The sequence below is a fragment of the Haliotis cracherodii genome, unplaced genomic scaffold (genome assembly GCF_022045235.1).
Source record: "Haliotis cracherodii isolate W230 unplaced genomic scaffold, xgHalCrac1.p SCAF_20, whole genome shotgun sequence".
Classification (NCBI taxonomy): Eukaryota; Metazoa; Mollusca; class Gastropoda; order Lepetellida; family Haliotidae; genus Haliotis; species Haliotis cracherodii.
The window spans coordinates 7,671,133-7,696,910 of NW_027266276.1; the positions used below are offsets into that span (position 1 = coordinate 7,671,133).

The 25,778-nt window shown below is 38.7% G+C and overlaps 1 pseudogene; it reads left to right on the forward strand.

The window, feature by feature from the left end:
* The first annotated feature begins 5,603 nt into the window (after positions 1 to 5,603).
* LOC139470283 (serine/threonine-protein phosphatase 6 regulatory ankyrin repeat subunit B-like) overlaps positions 5,604 to 25,778 on the forward strand; it is a 56,112-nt pseudogene continuing 35,937 nt past the window's right edge.

A 25,778-nucleotide genomic window follows, 5' to 3' on the forward strand; every position in this document is an offset into this window, starting at 1 on the left:
TCGGAGTACAATGGCATTCTATCAACCAACACATCGAGTCTGATCAGCCAATCTGGGGCCTGATTCCATCCCGGTACCCCGTGGGGGGAGAACATGGACGAGGCACTGAAATGAACATCAAAGAAAAACTACCGGAAAATCATCAGTACTTTTCAAGTGTACTCAACTGAAATATCAAATATACACCTTGTCAAAAGTACTGCACCTCCAAATTTGAAGTGTAATTGCACGTTCTTTTCAATGAAGGGATTTTCAAAGGGTACACTGTGTATTGGCACATCATGTGCCTGTAGAATGGTCGCCGCTTTAACCGCCAGACCTTGTGGGTATGTTTATGAGAGCTGTATGCTGTAGAGAAAATCAGGTTTAATGACAGAAAGTGAATGCATCTTTACTGTTATTGTTTTGGTAGAAAGTTCTACCAACTTGAAAGTCTGTATTTGGAACGAATGCACCTGAAATGACATAGCGTTCTATCCAAGAAAATCAAAGATGGCATATCAGTGGCATGCACCGGACTGGCATGTCATGTCAGCTAAGTGATGGTGACAGCTAAGTGATGGTGTGGGATGTTGCTTCTTTGATTATGACCTTAATTTGGTCACTGTTCAGGGGACATTAAATGGACAAAGATACCAAGATAGCATATTGGATGGTTTTGTTGTGCCTCATTTGGAAAAACATCTATTACTACACGTCTTGTCTTCATGGACGACTGGCCAGACCCACCGAGGACGACCTGAGACAAATCTCCAGAACAACACCATTGAGACTCTACCTTGGCCTTCTGGGATGCCAGACCTGAATCCAATCGAGTATCTATGTCAGTTTGGACGTAGGGTTTCAGCCAGGGACCCTCCAGTACAGAATCTCCCAGAATTTGCCCAGGCATTGCATCAGCAGTGGCAACACATCACTAGTAGAGGCTCAGGCTTGCAGATGTGACCCGTGTACGGGGTGACTACACCAGTAGCTGACTTACAGTGTTGATCATTTAACTGTGACATGGGTACAATGTTACTAAGACACGTACATGTTGTTCTGTCCATCTCATTCCTGACAGGGGGGCACGGGTAGCCCAGTCGTTGAAGGGTCTAAGGCGCCGCGATTCGCTGTGCAGAGTTGCGTCCCTTGGGCACGTCAGAAACCTATGATTGTGGGTTCGAATCCAGGTTCACCCCGATTATGTTTCTAGGTTTGTCAGCACCATACCCGTGCTGGTGGGTTTTACCAAAGTGGTAAACGTCTGAGGCCTGCATTACTTTGGGCTTTCCTCCCACATTAAGCTGGCACGCCGCGATAAAACTGGAATACTGTTGAAAGCGGCGTTAAACCTGTCTCACTCACTCACTCATTCCTGACAGTTACCATACCTTACTGCAACTATTCCAGTCCTTGTAGTCGTTGGTCAATAAAGTTGCTTCTTTTCTTTGCAAATGCTCATTTATTCCTTATGTTCATAAACTAACATTTGACTTCACATCAAGTAACACTTTTGATTGCTTTTGTTCGCTTTCCAGCTTCTCCCCACCCACCCCTTATCTCATTATCCAAAAATCTTGGTGGTGCGATACTTTTGACGAGGTGTATATGATACATAACACTTTGCAAGAGATACTTGTCCCTCGGTATAGTTGCCATGTAGACCATGGTCGAGCGTCATCCTGGAGAGCATAACGTTGGTTGTTCAATCTCCTGCCTCCTCAGTTGATAAAACCATCTGAGTCATCTTCCCTAGTGACCTGTGAAGATCTGGGTTAGAATACGTCTTCAGTAGCCCATTCTTGCCGTAAAAGGCGACTATGCTTGTCGTGAGAGGCGACAAACGGGATCGGGTGGTGACTTGGTTGATTTATGTCATCGTATCCCAATTCCGTGGATCGATGCTCATGATATCAATCACTGAATTGTCTGGCTCAGACTCGATTATTTACAGACCATCGTCATATAGTTGGAATATTGCTGAGTGCAGCGTTAAACATCAAACAAAAACCAACATAAACTTGTATAGAAAATGATCTACTTCTCATTCAGATCAAATTTATTACATGTGCAGTGTTGGGATGAAATAAAATTTACTTGTTGAAACAGATTTGAAGCCAGGAAGGTAAGGTGTTAAGCTGAAAGTTATATTTTTTGTTGGCCGGATTCTACATCCGGAACCATGCATGTACGTGCCTGCTACCTTGATACCTCATTCTAAGTTTCAAACCGTCCGTGGAAAATCCTGACAATAGCGTCTCTGATATCTGCACACTGAATTTAAAGCATAGGGACCACCTTAAGAGCAAAATGGAGAGAAAAGATTCATCTAAATGACAAGTAAAATTGTCACATGCTATGTCAAAGAGCATATATATGTTTATGTAAGAACAAGAAGACATTATCACCTATCAGCGTCAATTATCTGTTAGCTTCCTTTGTAAAGTGCCCACCTTCTCTGATCTTCTTGTTCTTACATGTACATATATATGCCATCTGCCTCATAGCATTCTTTCACCTGATGAAGGAGTAAGCATATACTCAGAAACGCTGTGTTCCTCATACTAAAGAAGTTGACATCCATAAATTCTCACCCTTATGAATTATATTTGCAGTTACATATCAAAGTCTGCTACTTTGTTAAAAAAAATGTTTAAAGTCACAGCAAGGCCACTCATTCGCAACCATCTTCCCGAGGAAAGTGGTTAACTGACTATAAAAGTCCAGTTTCCACACTTGCCGAACTGGGCTTGTAAAAAGGAGTTACATTTTGGCTGTACTAACGAGTCTATGTATAGTCCAATCAAAATCGCGCACCGAAATCGAAATCTGGTTTTTATCTCTGCACTGACCAGTTTGTGTAAGCGTTTCGTGACAGCCATAGGGTCAATTGTGTACTTTGTGATAAAAGCATGACACTTGGCACCATTTTAGATATTAACATTTCAAATATTGGGGCCACTAAAAATATCCCATATGGCCGCTAAATCCAATATGGCAGCCATGGAGGAATGACATTCCAGTATATCTCACTTGAACATGACCCACAACCTATATATATAAATGGGAAAATGTGTTTACCCAACACAACATCTGTAAAGTAACTATCTTTGTCATAATAGACTATTTATCTTGATTTATGTAATCAAAATTTAAAAAATGGGTACATCTTTCTTCTTTGGCATATCTTAAAGACATACTTCATTGAGGCCAATTAACTATACCAATAGTGTGTGAACTTCTAAATTATCTAATTATTGGAGAAAGAGGATATCAAAGTTTCAACTCGATCCAGCACTTGAATATTGTCTTTAATTTTAAACTGCACAAATTCCATATGACATATTTCCATAAATTATGTGAATATCCACACAATGATTGAATAATATAACACACCCCAAGTCGTAATATAATGAACAGTTGCAGCACAGTTGCAGAATAGTAACTTGTACCATGGCTCGGACAGGTTGAAAAACCGTATGACCTCTATTCCCTTATCACAATCTTCTTACACTCTCTTAGAAACATGTCTTTCTTCTTTCATATCTTTAAACTCTCTGCTCCCTTTCTCACACTCTTTTTTCCAAATCTATATCTGAAATTCTTGTGGGATACTTATCGCGGTTGATCAGGTCACCACCTCTAAGACACACAAGACAATTAACTTTGAAGTCTTAGCTGCAACATTATACCATTCGTGTCACCAACCCCTGGGAAAATAGCCTGAAGCGGCCGTTTGCAGCAAGGGCTGGCTGTTTCTTATGTTTTATCTTATAACGATACTAAACACATGCACCCATGTACACATACAAACCCTAACAAAGTTCCAATTAAGAGGATTTTCAAATAACTACAAATACCTAAAATTCAGCTCTAACAAGTGTATACTCATTAGGTGAATACAATGACAGTAACTATATATTTAAAGAACAAAAATTGTCTTTCTAAAAATATGCTGCATGTAAATGGTTTGGTTGTCTGGGAACAGTTACATGTGATCAGTGTTGCCACCACATTTGCAAAGTTGTGGACTAATTAATGTGGCACATTTGCTCTGCTTCCCTCCTCAGACTCTACAACTACATCTGAGAAGCTCTTATCATGACTTAGATGCTTGTGGTAGTGTAGTCCACAAGGGACACATCCTGTTAGGTTGGTACATCATCTATAACACAGGCATTCAGTCTCATTGGCGATGTATCAATCGAACAGGATGTGACGAACACGAGGCACGCAAAGAATTGATCACTGAGTATGGCAGAGACACTGATTTCATTCTTCCTGCTTTTGGCTGCTTTGTACCAACATGTCAAGGGCTGCATTTCAAGCTGACCGATGTTGAGGATTGTTGCGTGTCGATTCCCAAATTGGAACAATATGTTCGCCCAGATTCTGTACGTTAAAGAACTTAACCAAACAACCAACAAATAGTATACAATCAACAATTGTAATACATAATAAACTAGGTTTTCAAATCAATACAAATGACTGCACATCAATTACAGTGGCAGTACACAATATAGTGGTCGTCCAATATTCAATGGCAGTATCAAATACCAAGTACGATGTCAGTGTTGAAGCCAAAGGTTCAGTGATAATAATATTTATCTATCCCCAGCAAGCTTCAAAGATAGGCCAAGGTTGGATATCCGGGGTCGTAATTGATCCTCACACGAAAGCTGGTCTTGATGTAATCAAATGTGAAATGACAGGCACACGCCCGCTACACTTATATAATCTGGGTCCACATGTGGCCCAGTCGTCTAAGGCGCCGCGTTCGCTGTGCAGGGATGCGTCCCTTGGGCACGCCAGAAACCTATGATTGTGGGTTCGAATCCCGGTTCGCCCCGATTATTTTTTTAGGTTTGTCAGCAGAATACCCATATTCGTGGGTTTGAGACCAGCTCACTTCGAGCTTTCCTCCCACATTAAGCTGACACGCCGTAACTTAACCGTAATACTGTTAAAAAGCAGCGTTAAACCCAACTCACTCACTTATATAATCTAACTATTAATACATTGTAATATACTTTTATCCTTATGTTGAAACCTTTCAATGTTTTTAGTGGTGAAGTGTAAAATTCAGCGTCAACTTAATACGATGTATAATACTGTATTTCATTTTATTGATCAATGTGATCAATAAAAGTGACAAATGCGCTTAGGAATTGCGCAACACAGGTCGCGAACTAGTCTAGGTTTCTGCTATATCATCCGGGTACTCACGGAAAAACACAATAACAAAGGCAACAACCAGTCTCGGGGAATTGTTTTAGATCAGTGCCCCTTTAATGTGACATATTAATTGAGTTTGTTGTCTTTATTTTTGTGCGGCCGTTTTGACTTCGCTTTTTGAGGCCATTCTAACATTAGGCCGTTTTGATCTGTCATCAAAATCGTTTACAGGGAACACCACAGAAATATGGTTGTTGCAGCTTTCCCGTGTACAAGTTGATCAATTTAGTTCTATTGCTTATTTATTCCGTAAGGTCTTTCATAATGTGGCTAAAATATTATTTGGAATTTCGCTGGTTCGTTTTGACCAATGAAATTGTTCATTAATATGGCCCGCGGGACAAGGCTATAAATAGCTTCTCGGTCTTTCCTCGGGGCCGAGTTTACTGCGTCTCCAGTATATCCACCCCAAAGACCTTGAAAGGGTGACTGGCAGAATTGCTGGGACACGAACACTTTGAAGATGATGATAATCAAATGCGGTTGATCTAGACGGTCTGAAAGCGATCATAAGTCAACTGAACAACTCGTCAAGCTATCGAAAGTCAACCTAAGAGAAGACGCGCCACCCGGAGACTTGCAACGCCTTCAGCAACAGCAGGTACCCTCCTTCGCGGTCAGCATGTGATTGTTTCGCCCAGAACTGCAGAAGGTAACGCCCCTAGAATTTCTCATTATGTATCTAATAACAATCGCAATGCACTAAAATGAAGTCTTACCTATATATAAGCACATTTATTTCTGTTTACAATTAAAAAATAATGACCACATCTTGTCAATTTAATCGTGATAATGCCCCGCCTATGCTAGACGAGTCGATCAGGCGCCATCTTGTTAACGTCACCTGATTTCGTATATCTTCCCAAGCTCCTTCCCAGCGGGTGACACCTTGTTACACTCTCGGTAACATCGCTGCCACCAGTGTTAGACATGTTCGACACACGTTATGTGAAGAACATTCTCGATGTACTGCTCTTTGAAAACTTTGCAGTCAGAAGAAATGTCTCTGTCTTAGAACTTCCAATAAGAACGTATATTCTGTTCGATGCTACATCAATCAAACTGCCATACAACAATCAAGTCTCGTTAATCCGACAATCGGCTTTATCCGACACTAATGATGGGAACCGATTAAATCAGTGCTATTTAGACCCGTTAATCCGACATTCTCGCATTCCGATTCCGACTCTGACACACCTAATTTGCAACGAATTACCGAAATCACTCATTAATCAGTCTCGTTAATCCGACACAGTGATCAGCGTACTCCGTGGTCATCTGCCCTTTACTTCTATTTTAAGTTAAAGAATTAATGATTATCTAGAAAATAATAATTTGTTATCAGAATCACAAGGAGGATTTCGACACGGATATTCTACTGTTGATAACATGTTCGTATTGCACTCCCTCATTTAATACCTTAGGGCACACAAAAAGAAACTGTATTGTACATTTATAGATTTCTCTAAGGCCTTCGATAACGTTTGGTGCTTTGGACTCTGGCAAAAAGTAATAAAAACAAATGTACAAGGTAAACGTTTCGAGATCATATTTAACATGTATCAAGGCATAAAGTCGTGTGAAAATTCATCGTTTTTCTCTAGTAATATCGGAGTTAGACAGGGGGAAAATCTATCGCCAATTCTCTTTGCCCTGTACCTAAATGACCTTGAAGAATATCTAAAACTGAAAATATGTAAAGGCATTGATGTTATATCGGAAGATGAAGTAGTTAGATGATACTATTATACTTGCAGATAACCCCTGTGACCTTAGAGAAAAATAATATGAATATTTTTTATGAATATTGAAAACAATGGAAGTTGAATATTAATAAAACTAAGGTGGTTGTATTTTGATCAAGAAAGAACAATAATGTGTTTAGGATAGGCGATAATGTTGTTGAAGTAGTAGATCAATATAAGTACTTGGGTCTGGTTTTTAAACGAAATGGAAATTTCCTAGCAGCCAAGATGTTGTTAGTAGCTCAAGCTAGAAAAGCTATGCACTTATTATATATTAGAATACGTAATCTTGACTTGACTGTAACCATAAATACAGCTGGCTCGAATATGTTAAAAGACTATTCGATGGATTAGGCCTTAGTTTTATACGGACCCAACAATTCATGCCAAATATAAACGGATTAAAATATGCTATTAAACAACTATCTTTGATCAGATTAGCCAGACGTGGACAAGTTATGTAAACAACTCTCCCAAGGCAGTATTTTACCGAATATTTAAACATAAACTCCAGTTAGAAAATTATCTGTTGTCGCTACCCTGAAGACTCAGTATCCCGATTACTAAAATAAGATAGATTACCAATAGAAAAGGGGGGATGGGAAAATATACCGCGGGAAGACGAATATCACTATCTACTAATATGTCCTTTTCTGCATAACTTCCGTGAGTTATATCTTCAAAAGAAGTATTTTACAAGACCTAGTGCGATACTACTTGATATGTTACTCAATACTGAAAGTTTATCAGATCAAAGAAAACTAGCACAGTTTGTAAAAGAAATCCTCAAGATGCTTAATTAAATGTATGAGTGTGTTGCAGTTAAACGTAAAGTCTCCTGCCTCGTGTCACCATACATCTCCATTTGTACTTTCAATATGTCACAGCTATGACCTTGAAGCGAAATATACGTTTGTTGCTTGTTATTGTGTTGTTGTTGCCTGCGAGTACACAGCCTTGTGTTTTGATGCGAGACGAGTCGGCGAGTAGCTGCATATTTCAACGGCTGCAGAGATAAACTTGCTCAACAATAAACAATTACTGCTTTAAATAAACAAAACAGGATTTATCACATACCTAGATTACCTCAAGCTCATAAAATCGGATACAAGTTCTCACTGCCACTGAGGACATCCCATTACAAGTATAGTGCAAACCGTAAATAACTTTGAAATCGTTGTCGGATTTTTCAAAAGATTTCTGGACATTAGACACGTAAGCTCTCTCAACTGCCCACGACCGACAGTGAGAGTCTGTGTGTTTGGGGAGAGGCAGTAGCGTCAGTAAATATTCCTGTCAGACACACTTTCAGTGGCCTGTCAGTAATGGGTGATAGCAATCTTTACGTGTGTTGTGAATTTCCAGGCAATTATAGCTCTACAGATTTGTTTAGTCTCTGAAAATAAAGAGAGTATTTATCATTTACATATTTAATAACTAATATTTAACAACTGGTTTTATCTGTAAAATATGTTAATTTCAGAGACAAGATGTTCGTCTAAGACATAGTATGTCGTCATTGTTACGGTTTGTGGCTGTTTTAGTTTTAAGGCACACTCACCAAGAAAGGGTGATGACCAACAGTAACACACCCCGAGACACCAACCAATTCCAGATGTAAAACGCAGAGATTGTATAAGAAGATATGAAGATAATATGGAGTAAAAGATATAGCAGAATCGCTGCAAACCCCCCACCCACACTCCTCACCCCCAACCCCCACCAGAGGGAAGCTATATAGTTTTCACCAGGTGGTATAGAGCGATATAGAGCTACACCTTTTACTTCATTTTATGCCTAAATGGTTCAGGAAAGAGATAATAATATTTTAAACCCGTACTTTAATCTATTTCCATGCGGAACATGCGAGGCTCCCACATGTGCCACTAAGTTTTCAGGCTATTTCCATAGGGACGTTTGTATAGACAACCCCCCTGTGGTAAAGGGAAGCATTATAGTTTCCAAAAGGGGATATAGAGCGACTGTTTTAAAGTTATTTCATGCCTCAATGGTCCAGGAAAGAGATAATAATATTTCAACACGTATTTTAATCTATTTCCATGCGAAACATGCGAGGCTTCCATATGTGCCACTAAGTTTTCAGGTTTTTTCCAAAGGGACGTTTGTATAGACGACCCCCTGTGTTAAAGGGAAGCTATATAGTTTCCAAGACAGGATATAGAGCTACACCTTTTACTTCATTTTATGTCTAAATGGTTCATGAAAGAGATTATAATATTTCAAACACGTATTTTAAACTATTTCCATGCGAAAAATGCGAGGCTCCCACATGTGCCACTAAGTTTTCAGGCTATTTCCATAGGGACGTTTGTATAGACAACCCCCCTGTGGTAAAGGGAAGCATTATAGTTTCCAAAAGGGGATATAGAGCGACTGTTTTAAAGTTATTGTATGCCTCAATGGTTCAGGAAAGAGATTATAATATTTCAAACATGTATTTTAAACTATTTCCATGCGAAAAATGCGAGGCTCCCAGATGTGCCACTAAGTTTTCAGGCTATTTCCAAAGGGACGTTTGTATAGACAACCCCCTGTGGTAAAGGGGAGCAATATAGATTCAAAAAGGGGATATAGAGCGACTGTTTTAAAGTTATTGTATGCCTAAATGGTTCAGGAAAGAGATTATAATATTTCAAACCCCTATTTTAAACTTTTTCCATGCGAAAAATGCGAGGCTCCCAGATGTGCCACTAAGTTTTCCATATTTTTCCAATTACGACACACATGAGTTCATGGTCAGATCTAACTTTTAACGAATCAAAATGAGGAATAGTGACATGTGACAAGGACAGGCCAGGCTCGAACACTATAAAATGATACCTTCAACATTAGGAGAAGAGAGGCAGTTTGCAATCGATCGAGTCGAATCCCGATCGTTCTAAGTTTCCCCCAGCTAGTGACGAGTCTGGCCGGTCTGATCCTGTCCTGTATTGATAGAAGGGCTGAGAGTAAGTAAAACTATGTGAGTATAAACTGGTGTTGCGTTTCCTTATTATGCGTGTGTGAATGCTGATAGAGACAACTTGGAGTAAGTGTCGTTTGCCCTATCACTCCTTGACGGAGCCGAGCCGCGGCGGACAAGGCGAGTGGCAATGTCAGAGCGTAATTGACCACAAAGACCAGGAACGGCAATACATTTAGTAACTGTAGTAGGGTCGCTCTGGACGCCCGAAAGCAGTTACGACATTACGCTATCCGCATGGATGACCTATTCCTGCATAGATATATCTAGATCGGTGACGCTAAGCCGGTGACCCGTACCCAGATCCGGACATACCAGTGATACAGGCACTCACTCACTCACTCACTCACTCACTATCAATGTATCAATGTATCAATGTATCAATCTAACAATCAAAAAATCAATCAAATTGGAAATCGAGTGACGGATGCTTGACTAATGGTAAGTCTCTGTACTCCATTGTATCGTTGCTAGTGGTACCAGTTACCGGTTCGGGCTAGACGAAGCAAAGAGTTTAATCAGACGTCTCCTTGAGGGAGACTGGTATCACACCTGTGATCCCTGGCGATAAGAAATAAGACATTGCGTACCAGGCCAGCAGTGAGACGTATCAAAGTATAATCGTAAATTCTCCTCGGCGTAATATATATCTTGCAAGTGTACGTAAACAGGATGTGTTTGGTAACTTGAGTAGGAAGCACAAGTGCACGAAGGGATGGTATTTCAGATGACAAATGAAAGAAGACAGAAAGATTGTGACCCAAATTTAGTGACTGGTGGCCGTGTCGCACGCACGAATTTTTATTAAATGTATCCTCGAGAGTCAGTAAGAAACAAGATATAACTGCCTTTGTTCTGTAAATCTCAGCAAGTTTCAGCTTTCGCCTCTTCCTTTTTAGAATGAGGTTTTACATTTGTAAAATGATCTCTGTTATCTGTCTGTACCATCAACTTAACTGCCCTCACCCCCTGCAGTTTCCCCGTCCCATATTGCCAAGCAGGTGACCCACAAGGAGGAATACGGGCCTCCCTCAGTCCAGACTCATGAGTTATACTGTGCCTACCACAATAAGTTGTGAATACGTAGCCTTGCTGTGGCCAAACATTTTGTAACAATTTGGCAAAGTTTGATATGTAAACAGCACATATAATTCAGTTTTATTTCACCCGTTCCAGGTCAGTTGAATCCCACATGACCTTTGAAGATCCGGTCACGAATAGATTTACAGCAACCCATGCTTGCCGTTATAGGCGACTATGCTTGTCGTAAGAGGCGACTAAAGGGATCGGGTGGTCAGGCTCGCTGACTTGGTTGATGCATGTCATCGTATTTCAATTGCGTGGATCGGTGGTCGTGATATCAATCACTGGATCCAGACTCCATTTACAGAGAACCCTCATACAACTGGAATATTGCTTCGTGCGGCGTTACACAAAGAACAACAAAAACGGAAAAAACGGATCCTACTTATTTTGTGGATACCATAACAATAAATCAAACCAATGGATCGTTTGAGCTAGCTAAATATATAAAAATATAGTCGATAGTCATATTTCCCTCTGTTGGTCCCACGTGAAATGTTCTTCATGAATACTGTAAATCATGGACTAACGCAATAATAAGTCAGCACATTAATGCGAGTATAGAAGAACCCTGGCCTCAAATGCGTCATGACATTTATGAGCGTAGCCTTGCAAAAATCACTGTAATCTCACAATTTAATAATGTAGTATTGGCTGATAGATGTTCGACCGAATAATATCATTTGTTCAATCAACTGTTCATCTAATTTCCATTAATGTATGTTACATTGATAATATGTTCATGGGTTTCTTCTCTGAACGTATAGTGTTGAGGACTACTTCAGTTGAGGATAAGTAACATAAATAATGATGATATTATTTTGATATTATTGTCATTATTATTCCTTCAGATCATTAAAAAGAGTTATTATGCTCACATTAAACATAGAGAAAGAGGTATGGATATTGTGGAGATTATTTTTTAGCATCGACATTATTAACATAATTATTAAAGATATTATGTTTTGTTTATGATCTAATGCCGCACTCAGCAACTTAAGGATATTACAACATACATTTAGGTTCAGTTGTATTATTTAATTTGTTTTATATTGCAAATGTTACAGAGACCTGATAAAGTAATATAAAAATGTATAGTCGCTATTCTCAAAAGTAAGCAGATGTTAGATTTATCAACCGGAAATATTGCACACCAAAGGATAATTATATATCATGACACTATTCTATGTCGAAGTCAACTATATTTGTGTTTGCTATTGCTACATGATTGGTTATGACTCGGTTACGTCATGATAAAGCAATGAGAAATTGACATTTGATGATATAAGACAGCTACGCGATAAATCACAAAGAAGAAGGAAGCGTTTTTCATTTCACGATAAAACCTTGTTCTATCATGACGTCATTTATGGAGGTTCGAACATGCACTCGCAACTTGAGGACGTCGTAACTTTGATGTTATGTGTGAGAGGGAAATGTCCAGTAAGTTGTTCCCAATGGATGTAGCAATGGCAGGTAGATAAATGCAATGCCCGAACAATCGCATCAGAAAGTGAGAGCGAAATGTTAATCGGTATTGGGAGAAAAGGTACAGACGAGAAAATTGTAAGAATATGCGGGAAAGACCAAATTCAAACCCTCCAGTTCATAAAATGGATTTATCTGGCATTGCCGCGGTCGTACGTAATGTTGATATCTCATATAAGAAATAAACGGGTCGTGGTCGTTGTTTATCTACAATAAACAACTCCCACTCGCGGTTTGTTTCTTAATTACATGACCATATACCTTGACATTATATCACAGTTGATTATATCAGTTGACAAAAACGACATAAGCCGTTCCATCATCACAAGAAACCCTTGCCAAAAGTAGCGCCAACCTCACGATTCCGACAACACCAGGAGCATGCATGTTTCATTATTCACCTTATAAAATGATGACACTGGGTGCTCGCAAAAAGGCGAGCTCATCCCGATCCACTAGTGGCACCCGCTACAAACACATGCAAAGGCAAGCCAATTGTTCACCCGAAAATGCACGGAAACACACGGTACAAGTTAAAAAAGAGAATTGCATCAGACATCATTTTGGTCATTGATACGTCAAACCTGGAAATGCCAGCTACACGTCCAACACAAAGACCAAGCCAGGACCCGAATCCTTTAAACCCACCCAAACAACCCCCTGAGCACGAAGCTTGCATACATTTTCTCCTAGCCTAAATTAATCTATACTAGTTCTGAAGTAAATCGTATTTACCCGCATGAATCGCCTTATGTCATTTATTCCCGATAAACAGAACATGCACACTTTCCGACAGTATGTGGGGTAAGTCACGCACCAAACCTATACTCTCGATATACATGTTGCTCTTACTTAAAACACTATTGGGCTAACAAGATACGTATATTAAAGTGCCATGCTTTTCTGATGTGCTATCATTCTAATTCGAAATAATGACATAAATAGTCACCCTTCAATATTTTTCAAGGTCGGGTTAATCACAAACATATTTGAATATATACCACATCTATACTTACATGTACTTATCTTTTATACTTTAAAGAATTAGGTGTGTCTGTCATATAGACCCCGAAACAAATATGTCCAATACAGCCCAATATTTGGCAAAATGAAGAAAGTCTCTTGGCTCCTTTTTGTTATATTTTATAACTATTGTTTAACAACTATTTTTTCTGTAAAATATGTTCATTTCAGAGATTTAGGAGATAAACACAGTATGTTTATCTCCATTCTACCATGACTAAATAAAATGCGAACTCTTTGGTGTTGAGTTCAGTGTTTTGAGTGGGTTATCGATCTGATTTACAGAATCACCGAACAAAATATGGTGCTTTATATACTCAGGCAGTTTGTTTACACCGTAATACTTCACTCGAACATATGACAGGCATTGAAAGCATATAAGCACGGCAACTTGGTAAGCTAACATGAGGTGGGCATCCCTAAAGAAAACAAATCCAGTTTTGCAAGGCATTCGCTCTATAGCGCGCTTCACCATTATGACGTCCTATCGCTCATTGTGACGCAAAAGATATGACGTCACAGTCGTATATAGAAAAGCGCCAAAATTCCAAGCTCTCTGTTGTCTCCAAAACGTAAATACATTCCCTTTGTTGATTTCTGTCGTGTTTTTCTGCACGAAATGTATTGCCACACATCCTTTGAATATTGTAATTAACGCATCTGTGCATTTTGTAACCTGTAATTGTAGATATAATTATTTAAATATGCCTACCGACAATGACTGAAAATAGTACTATTCTATGAATATTAGCTTCCGCGGTGATGCGGCCGTCAAACCAGCTGTTTCAATCAGAGGGAGTTTATTGTGATTTAATAGCCTCTGATTGACCAATCAGAATCGAGTAAATTCCAAATTCATGGTAGAATAGATGTTATTCTAGCCACAGGTCTGTGGTACGTTCACTGCATCAGCGTTGACATAAAAACGATTTTTACATATATAAATACATACAGAGGAAATGCTTAGCATTTATCTTTTAAGGAAGAATGTGGGACTTGCTTAATACATATGTATGTGGACATATATGTGTGTACATTTGGATGAATATAGATATACCTCCTTATAGATAGTGATCGTAGATGATTGTAGAACGTGCACGAAGAAAATGGAATAATCATGTGAGTAATCGGGTAAATACCACGTTTAGCAATATTCAGCCATGTTGCGATATTGGTTTCCAACATACAAGACGGACCATGAAATTATGATTTGAATTTGGACCTGGCTTTCTGGTGTGATGTAACAACCCATAATCTAATGTAGAAAAAGAGCTAAAAGCACGAATAAAGATCACGAGATGAAACTTATGTATACGTCTGGGCATATATTTGCGTAGTATTACCACGTTAATTCATCAGTATATATGTATTTTGCGCAAAGGATATTGTAGATCGACGCTTACATGCGCATATAACCTATTCACCAGTGCTGTACTATTTAATTCATTTCTTTTGACACATATCGACACGAGAAAACTATATCTAAATTTAAAAGGTGCCCAAGGGGTATGGAAATTTCAGCCTGAACCTGTTGAACATCTAGGCTTGTTTCATTTGGGGCTATAGCATTGCCGTAAGGCCTGGGCGGAAGGGAACACCTGTCGGAAGTGTATCCTTCCAAATTTCTATTTAGATACATGTTTTAACTTTAAAGTAATTATATGGATCTCATGTATTATTGGTATCTGTGATGCTGGTACCGTTTTGTCGCCATTGTGTAGCTTTTTTGGATTTATTATGAATATCAAATACATGTCTTGAAATATAGACTTGTAAAAGAGTTCATCAAAGAACCATATGCAGCCATTTAATTGGCGTGTATGGATATATTATCCATTTACTTATACACACTTATTATGGACATATACAGAATTTCATTGTACCTTATTATTGAAAAAATACCCGTGAAGATCCGGGTTAGAATAGGCCTTCAACAACCCATGCTTGTTCGAAGGCGACTAACATGATCGGGTGGTTAGGCTCGCTGACTTGGTTGATACATGTCATCGTATCCCAATTGCGTAGATCGGTGCTCCTGGTGATGATAACTGGATTGTCTGGTCCAGACTGGATTATTTACGAACCACCGTCATATAGCTGGTATATTGCTTGGTGCGGCGTTAAACAACAAACAAACAAAATCTATTATTAAACACCTTCCAACAATGAGAAATTAAACTTATATTTCTATATATTCTGTTATATTTATAACATAATTTGATCCATAATTTAATTATTGCGTTTCTTTCTTCCCTGTCATTCAATGTACATGTTCAACCCCCTAAACTTTTAATAATTCATTTTTCACAAATGGCTACGTGAGTGAGTTGCCTAGATCTCTCGTTACCTACTCACACGAACAGATTAAAATAATTTGTTTTACTATCATATTTCTGTTTATTTCTGTCGTATCATAATACGAAATTGATAATTCATTTATCACAGTATAGATCATATTTGTTTATATCACTATCTGATGCTAAGGTTTTATTGCAGAAATTATAATTAATTCAAAATGTAGAAAGATACACAATTTGCCATTATTTGTTTTTTAAACTGTACAAAGTATAATATAATGATCAGAATGCCTGTAACGGGAAGTATTTAAGAAAGAAATATTTGTCGATAAGTCCCATTTTTCAGATATGCCCTTCAGTAGTATTATTGTATATCTCCAAAGAGAGTTTTACTTTGTAGTTATCATTATTTGTGGAAGCAACAAAAAGCAACATAGAAAATATATATGCTACCATGACGAAAGAATACAGAGTATACATTAGTCGCAATTTTCCAAAAGAGATTTCAAATCACAATAACATATCTGATATAAAGAGAGGTGGTAATGATTTGATTTCTACATTGTGCCCTTGTTTGTGAGCCCTTGTTCTATTCAACAAACAGCCCAAAACCGAAACTCCACAACATATCCGATTACAATGATTCAGGCTGTCCCAGATCTCCATGCGATACTGACGCCCGTTCGTCTCCCAGACCATAGAGAATAAATTTAAAAGGAATCCAGCTCAAGTCTAGAACGATTTGGCAAGCCTAGATTGCCTCAATTCTATCCATGAAAGTAAGCATTAATAAAAAAAATATTGTTCTCGTCTGCTTCAGATTATATTTGGTAGAGACATATTTTTAACTAGGAAAATTGTACTGACACCGGCGCTGTCCCTGTTGAAGCTATTTATAAGAATTTCGAATTGTCGTCCATTGTTCTATGTCAATACATCGATGACAAGTGAGGATATCATAAAGTAATCGTTGATGCCGCGCTACACTATAATACAAATTATAATCAAGTTGACTGGTATGTACATTACTACAGTGAACATGTACATGATCATGCCCTAAAAATCAAATGCCGTAATGCCAAATACTAATATATTAATGTGTGATGAATTTAACTGGATCAGTGGTAATATGTGATATTAATATTCCATCCATTTCTCTCCTGGTTGGTCCATCCATGTCTACAAAATGAACATAATACAATTAAAATGGAGCCTAGAACAATTCTTAATTTCAGGCTCGAGCTGTCGAAATCTAGACTTTCCCAAACATTATAGACTAGAGTTGGTCTCATTTTGTACATTATTCTCTTGGGTCAACGCCACAGCTCATACCATACAATAACAAGACCAGATTGCGAAATTTCAAGCCACTCATTTACGGAAACAAAACATACAAATCATGTGCGTGGAATGTTGATGCTGTTCTTTTCCAACAATAAGAGATACTTCAAAATCGTCTTTATGTAGTTAATTGATACATCCGACCGTTCCTGGTCATTAGTTGACATTATCAAACCACCCATATGTAATCCGATGTCCTTTTTTCCTCAAGGACTAATTTTCTGATTTTCACGGTGTATACAAAAGAAGAACTGTACTCTGAAGATCGTAAATAACAGCATAATATAAAATATGTTCTGAATATGCTTATTCATGAACAACGACGACATCTCAGTTTAAACGTAATATGGCTGAATTCCACATTCGACATATCACACTTTTGATTGTTTGGATGCTTATGTTCACTGGAAATATTTGGAATAGTTATATTCCGTATTTTGAATTAACCCAGACCCCCGTGTTTTTTTTAATCAGTGCACTGCACACAGCCGCATGTGTCACATTTTGGTAGCAAAGTCAAAGCAAAATCGGAGTAGTGTGTCGGCGAATTTGCATCAAGGCTGTAGTATTTTTCAACCGTTTAATGGAATTCAATGTACAAGCCGTAGCTCAGGCCACTCATATATTCTGTGCCCCATGACTCAAATCTATTTGCGTCTGTACCGTGTTCCACTGACCTCGATAATCTGTTGGATGAAGGCACAGCTCTCTACAGTCGCATAGTTAACACCGAAGGCTATGAGGGGTATTTAGGTGATAATCAGCTCCCAGCAGCCACTGCCTCAAGCGATATTGTCTACATAACAGATCAGTTTTATGGCTCCGTCACAGGTGTTCCAAGTATTGAAGCAGGGAAAACAAATTTCATAGGATCATTTCAACAATCAATATTGATATCCCCGTCACTTTTGGTAACTTTTAATGATGTCTCCATTTTTACGGATTTTGATTCGTATGCATTATTTCACTCTCATCAGCGGAATGGTTTGGGTCAGACTGATCCGAATGGAGGGGGTTTACTTCTGTGTAGTAGTATGGATGAATTGTTATGTCACATCTTTACAGTATATCAGGCGACTATGCTTGTCGTAAGAGGCGACAAACGGGATCAGGTGGTCACGCTTTGGTTGATGCATGGCACTGGATTGTCTGGGCCACACTCGATTATTTACAGACCGCCGTCATACAGCGGGAATATTGCTGAGTGCGGCGTTAAACGACAAACCAATCAATCATCATCATATGAACTCAAACAAGTCATTGTTACAAGTAAACCACATTCCACAACAGTTACTGACACTTGATAAGAAAAAAACAGCACATAGAAAAAAACCAAGTAACTCAACTCATCATAATCACAATTACTATTTTTTGAAAAAAACAAATACAAAAAAGAAACTGACCAAAAAACGTAATACAAGAGACGGGGAATCTCCGTTATTGATTAGTCCCGGTATTGAAATGTTCTCCAACTACGTGATAATATTTTGAGTATGACTTTTTTGTCATATGAAGCCCTTAGTATTTTCGTTTACATTATTATGCCAAGTGTGAAAAGAATGTGATCTATTATTTGAGTATGTGCATCTGCCAATGTTGTTGGCAGTTTTGATACCATTTCCACATGTTTACATTTGTGCCAGAAATTGCTTCCATTTCCTTCGATCTACTTTTTAAATAAAGACCCAGTTTAGAATAGGTCTTCAGCAACCCATGCTTGCCGTAAGAGGCTTCGAACAGGATTGGGTAGTCAGGCTCGATGATTTGTTCGATGCATAACATCATATTCCAGTTGCATAGTTCGATGCTCTTGGTGTCAATCACTGGATTATCTCGTCCAGACTGGATTATTTACAGACCGCCGTCATATGGCTGGAATACTGCTGAGTGCGGCGTTAAACAAGAAACTATTTTCAAATAGACCTACCCTATGCAAATGTATCAACTGTATTGCCCAATACTCAAAATATTTATTTTTATCCACAACAGCTTTGTGTTTTTTGTTGTTAATATAATTATGCTCCTTCATGCCTTTCAGTAATATCATAATTATGCGTTTTTGAGGCATCACATATGGCGGAGAACTTTGATGCTTTGCATCAATGTTTTCTTGTACACATTTGTGATGGGGCGACAATGCGACAACGAGACATATTTTGACCTTGTAAATGTCGCATTACGGCATCGTCGCCCTTATGTAAAATAAGGAAGGATTATTCAAAGAGCGACAATGCAAACACGCGATTGTCGCGCTTTTGTTAATTTTGACACGTTTTGCTTGTTTTTGTAAGGGCGTCAATGCGACAATGCGACAACGCGACAATGTCCCTTCCATAGTGATCCGTGCAAATAAAACTGTGCAAATAAGTCTGACATGCCAATTAAAATATAAAGTGTTGCAGCTTCTGATTTCATAGATCTTCAAGAAGGATAATCAATAATGGGATGGGTGATGAGTTCAACTGCATGCCGAGTCTATACGTTGTGATTAACAATAATGCTCCGAGTCAATACATTTTGTCAAAATGTATGACATGTATTACGTGAATGAACATATTGTTTATACACGTCCATGTTTTTGACGGACAATATAATTTACATGCTGGGTAAAAGTGAGGACGGGCATCATTGTGTGTTTCCGTGCTTTGTTCAGGGGAACAGTTGACTTGTCCTTGCATGTGTTTGTGACGGGTGCCACTTGTGTGGCAGGATACGGTCACCTTTTCCCGAACACCCGTTTGATGGCCTGAACCAATTCGGATTTTAATCCCACATCAGTCTGTACACCGTGATATAACTGAAATACTGAAATACTGTACAGTTGAAAATGGTGTTGAATGCGATTACCGTAGTGTGTTACTGCAACTGTTCAAATGTTGTGCAGTGCTGTTATGTAATATGTAAAAGAAAGCATATTCAATTATCCAATTGATTTGAATAGAATATACTTGCGTCAGTGTATTCTATTAACGCCCCAAACCGTAATTTAAACACATATAATAACAAATCATATATATACGCATGGTGCCTTGACTTACTGCTAACTTTAATAGGCCATCCCGGAATAAAATAGTCCCCCCCCATGTTTTAGTATGTTTACAAGACATATATTTCAAACAATATCCTCATTAGATGAGGGGGCGGTCGGGTAGCCTAGTGGTTAAAGTGTTCGCTCGTCACGCCGAAGACCCGAAGAGCGTCGTATTACATTTACATCAAGTACAATACGTTAAAATGGCCGACACGATAAACGTTGTTAATTAACCTGTGGCTATTCCAAGCCTTTGTCATCACTGATCAATTGGACGATCGTTCGAAGGTGATTGTAAAGATGTGTCAAATAGATACTAAGGTAAATTCATAGATTGCTGTAGATTGTCACTACGATAGTTCGATGTTTGTTTCGTTTGTTTTTTTCTCTGGGATGGGTTGTAGCGAGGGTATATTAAACGGGCATGCAACCACGCTTCTGTATGAATTCGTTCCAGGGAATTCCAAGGGTTTTCTCCAGGAATGTGGAAGTAGTCAGTGTTTACACCATTTCAAGAATACAGTCACGTGAAGAACGTCATGTGACCGACCTCTCGTCCAAGCCGTATATCTCGTAAACTTCACATTAAAAGATTAGTTATTATTATAACCAAATGAAACACAATCCATTATCCGATAGGGGTAACTGTTCATAGCCGAGGTATATGTTACCACAATAAACTTGGTAACATTGTTTGGTTTGACTTCTTGGCGCGTGCCTGAATTCCATTAACATGTTACATATCCTAAAACTGGCTAATCAGCAAATCTCGCTGCACTGCGCACGACAGATACTAGACCAAGGCATGCCAGAAATACGAAACCTAAAGCTTTCGAAAGGAAGCCTTAGGAATCACGTGCGTCGGGGGACCAGCGCCATCTGATTGGCCGTTAACAGTTGTACAAGGCGGAGCAAAAAGCATCGTTTTTCTGTCCATTTTACGCTTGAAAAACTCGACCCTTTTCTGCACACTTTCTAGACGCTCACCAATTAATCAATTTTAATGAATTTTCAGTCGTTTTTCCGTCCAATGATCATATACGGAAAAAAACGTTTTCGTGTTTGCAGTGATAGTTTCCGAGACAAAATATAAAGGGTACCCCTTTTACTTCATTTTATGCCTAAATGGTTATGTAAGGAGATAATAATATTTCAGACACGTATTTGAAGTAATTTTCGATGCGAAAAATGCGAGGCTCCCAGATGTGCCGCTAAGTTTGCTTAGACAGCCTCCTGTGTTTGAGGGAAGCTATATAGTTTCCAAGAGAGGGTACAGAGCGACTCCTTTCAAGTAATGTTATGTCATAATTGTTTAAAGAATGAGATAATAATATTTTAAGCACGTATTTTAAACTTTTTCAATGCGAACAATGCAAGGGACCCGGATGTGCCACTAAGTTTTCAGGCTATTTCTATAGGGACGTTTGTATAGACGACCCCCTGTGGTTGAGTTAAGCTAAATAGTTTCCGAGATAGGATATAGAGCCACCCCTTTTACTTCATTTTATGCCTAATAACATTTCAAACCCGTATTTTTAGTAAAATCGATGCGAAAAATGCGAGGCTCCCAGAAGTTTTAGCTTATTTCCATAGGGACGTTTGTATAGCTAGCCGTACGAGTTTGAGGGAAGCTAGGGGGTATAGAGTGACTCCTTTTAAGTAATATTATGCCTAAATGGTTAAGGAATGAGATAATAATATTTCAAACCCGTATTTTACACTATTTCCATGCGAAAAATGCGAAGCTCCCAGATGTGCCTCTAAGTTTTCAGGCTATTTCCATCCGAACGTTTGCATAGACAACCTCCCGTGTTAAAGGGAAGCTATATAAACTAGTGTCCAAAAGAAACGATACCAACTTATTTTCAAAATTGTTTTTTACTAAGTGAATTGTCAAGTATGAAAACATGCCAATTCGTATTGCACATCCCAAACACAGCATAGTCGATAAAAAATACCGGGAATACGTGATCACTTCCGGGAAAAAACGTAAATTTCGTGAAAGTGACATTTCCCTCTCTAGCATGTTCTGCACGTGCAGAAAAACTGTATAAATCGGCTGATCAGACACGTTGATATCACAGCAACAAAAAGAACACAATATATGCCACGTTAGTAGTATAGGTAATGGGGGTTCTGGACCACTTCCACTGGAGCCGGATTCATATACCTATACTGCTACTACAGGGGGAATTTTTTATGCCAAAATGATTATGCGATTTAACGATAGTCATGAGTTGTATTAAACGAAACATCAATATTAATTAATAATGAATAAAATTTACTATAGCCCACGAGGATATTGGAAAGGTATAGGAGCAATAAAAAAATTAGCCACCGCGGCTAAGGTATCTAAAGATGTGGCCAAGGATTGGTTAAAGAAACAAGCGTTGAGGCAAATATATTTACCGGCACTGCGTTATATACCGAGGAAGAAGTTTGATATTTTTACAACGAATGAAGTTCATCAGGCTGACCCCTTGTTTCTTCCCCACGATAAGGCAAAACGCAAAACGTATAAATACGCTTTAACAGTAGTGGATGTGGCTAGTCGATACAAAGAGGCTGAGCCAATAACATCGAAAGAATCAACAGAGGTAGCTAATGCACTGAGGCGCATATATAAACGCGGACCACTAAAATGGCCGAAACTATTTCAAGTAGATCCCGGTCGCGAGTTTATGGGATCAATAACTAAACTGTTAACAAAGCACAACGTCAAAATCGTCCGTGGTGAAAGAGAGGCCCACCGCAGTCAAGCTATCGTCGAAAGATTTAACAGGACATTAGCGGAACGTTTGTTTGGCTATCAGTATGGGATCGAAATGAAATCCGAGCAATTGAGATCAACCGAATGGGTGACACGATTATCCGCCGTTGTATCAGCGCTGAATAATGAAGTAACGAGATTAATAGGGAAGAAACCATCCGATGCTATTAAAATGAAATCCGTGACTTCCGAATCTTCAGCATCGAGGAGAGGCAAAGAACGAAAACTTTCGGATAGAGTAAGGGTAAGATATTTATACCAGGCAGGTGAACTCGAAGGAGGCCTACGTCGCGCAACCGATCCCATATGGTCCCTTAAGACGTATAACATTAGTCGATTGGTTACGAAAGAAGGAGAGCCTATTCTTTATTATCTTCCAGATGGACCGGGTAGGGCATTTGTACGAGAAGAGTTGTTCATAGTTCCCGACGGTACGGTATTACCACCATAACCATAAGCATAGGTAGTTACACCATCATTATCAATCCATCTCTTTGTATCTAAGGGGGATAATGATGTCTTGTTCATTCTTAATCCATATATCCTATGATCGTAACTTCTCAAAGAGTTCATCTCGTGTTTGAACGTTCTACCGTTGAATAATGATTCTTTATACTGTTTGTGTTTGATATGCTTTTTTACAACATACTTCTTAACGCCCTTGGCTTTTCTTATCTCTCCATTATCGGACTTCTTTATAGAATAAATCTTAGGTCTTAATCCTACATACTCCGCTATAGGAGTCCCAGCACATTCGTCCTTCATCTTACCTAACACCTTTTTATTTACAACGCTGTGCAGTGGATTATCTTTAGGGTAATCGCTCGTGTCGTACATATCTATTTTTTCTGCCATATCTTTATACACATCCTCGGTTTGTATTTCCATCAACAAAGAATCTGTGTCGGTATATAACACCTCGCATCTATCGCCGTATTGTTTCTTAAGTTCGTTGTAATAAAAGTCATACATTAAGTGTTTTGACAAGTCGAGAATACTCATACCGACGTACACCGGTCTGTTGAATTTTATATTACTTTTCTGCATATGCAACGCGGCTAAGTCGTTATCGAATATCTTGCTTCTGTTAAAAGCCAGACTGGCTATAAGTTTCCTGAGTCTTTCTTCCTCATTAGATCTGACTAATTTAACATCAACACGCTTCCTTAGATTCTCCATAGTTTTACTGAATACCGAGTTATTCATGAGCTTATACAGATTCCTTTCGAAATCGCTGGTGGCTATCTTTCTTAAATCTGTGTTCAGCCTTATATAGGGCTCCATTCAAGGGCTTTGATCAAACTTTAGAACTCTGTGTATTTTCTTTAGTTTCATACCTAACAATAGATACAACTGGAGATTTCTGTAGTGAACTATATATTTTGTCTTATCCATCAAATTTGGTACGAGTTTTTCTACGTTAGCTAACCTACTATTACCCATCAATGAACGTTGATATTCCGACATCCAGTCTTTATTAACCATTAATCTTTCGGGAGCTAGTGGATAACTGTTATGGTCTTTATGTAAGGAACTTGGATATTCCAAGTCAACTTCTAGTATGTACCCTTTATTCTCATCATTATTATCGATATCATTGACCCACTCAAAACCACCCGTGGGTAAAGGTTGACTCATAGCCCATCCATACAAATTGTTGGCATCGAGATATAATATGTGCGTGTCGGGTTTACTCGGATCGTATCCTTCCACTAATTTATTATTAGCCTTAGAATACCTTTTCGCTGCCATCGATATACCACCTCTTAATCCTTTCTCAATAAACAAGTGCATATCGTAATCTGTGAGTAGTTTTAGTTCTACGCCGGTCTTCTTCAACAATGCATCCCACGATAGTCCGGGACTGGAATAGTACCATGCCGGGTCCAAGCCGTATTGTTTCTAAATATCTCGAATATATCGGCGAGTAACAGTACATCGGTTTTTAAGTACAGATCGTGATAATCACCTAAATTCTTACAACCTAATTTATCCCAGACCGTCAGAGCGTGTTCATAATCGGCATCTGTTATTCTAGATTCTGTTTAGTTACTATAGAATGATTCGAGGGGTGGTAATTCAGTTTCTTCGAATCTAGACCAATCATCCATATATTCGTAAGGATATACACCTTTTCTCAGCAACAAATGACGAGTTATCTTATCGGTATATTGATTTGTTATCGCGAAGTCATCGGGATTGTTCGCATTAGCTAAATTGTCCAGGGAAGATAACAGAAACTGTACGGAGTCTATGAATCTAAGCCCATTACTTTGCTTTATTCTAGATTTCCCATCCTTGTCCCTATAATGTATAGGTTTAGTCAACGAGAACGATATGTATTTTTCCATATTGTTAGGAATGCACGTTAAGCCGCCGTCGGTCTTTGAGATAGCTTGCATAATGAGATGTGAATCGTATCCTCTAAGGTTGTGAAACACAACGGGGATGGGTATTGTTTGAGCATTCTTTTTTAGTTTCAAGTTACACTTGTTATGCGCGGCTCCCCGATAATTACCCGTGACGTGACAATGATCTCTTACGGAATCCCCATCCAGGGGTTTATTACAAACGTGACAACTCGTTGACTTCTTGTGGGCCCTCCAATCATCTATCGTCATACGCATGGGTTTCTTACACGATAATTTTTCCCTGATTATTCTCTCTTCATTTTGTAAATATTCTAGGAACTTTCCCGCTGCATCGGGACCTCTGTAAATCACGGGAGTGTTTGTTTTCCCATCATACCTTACAACTATATATCCAAACCCACAAGGAATATGTTCTTGAGTTTTGTACG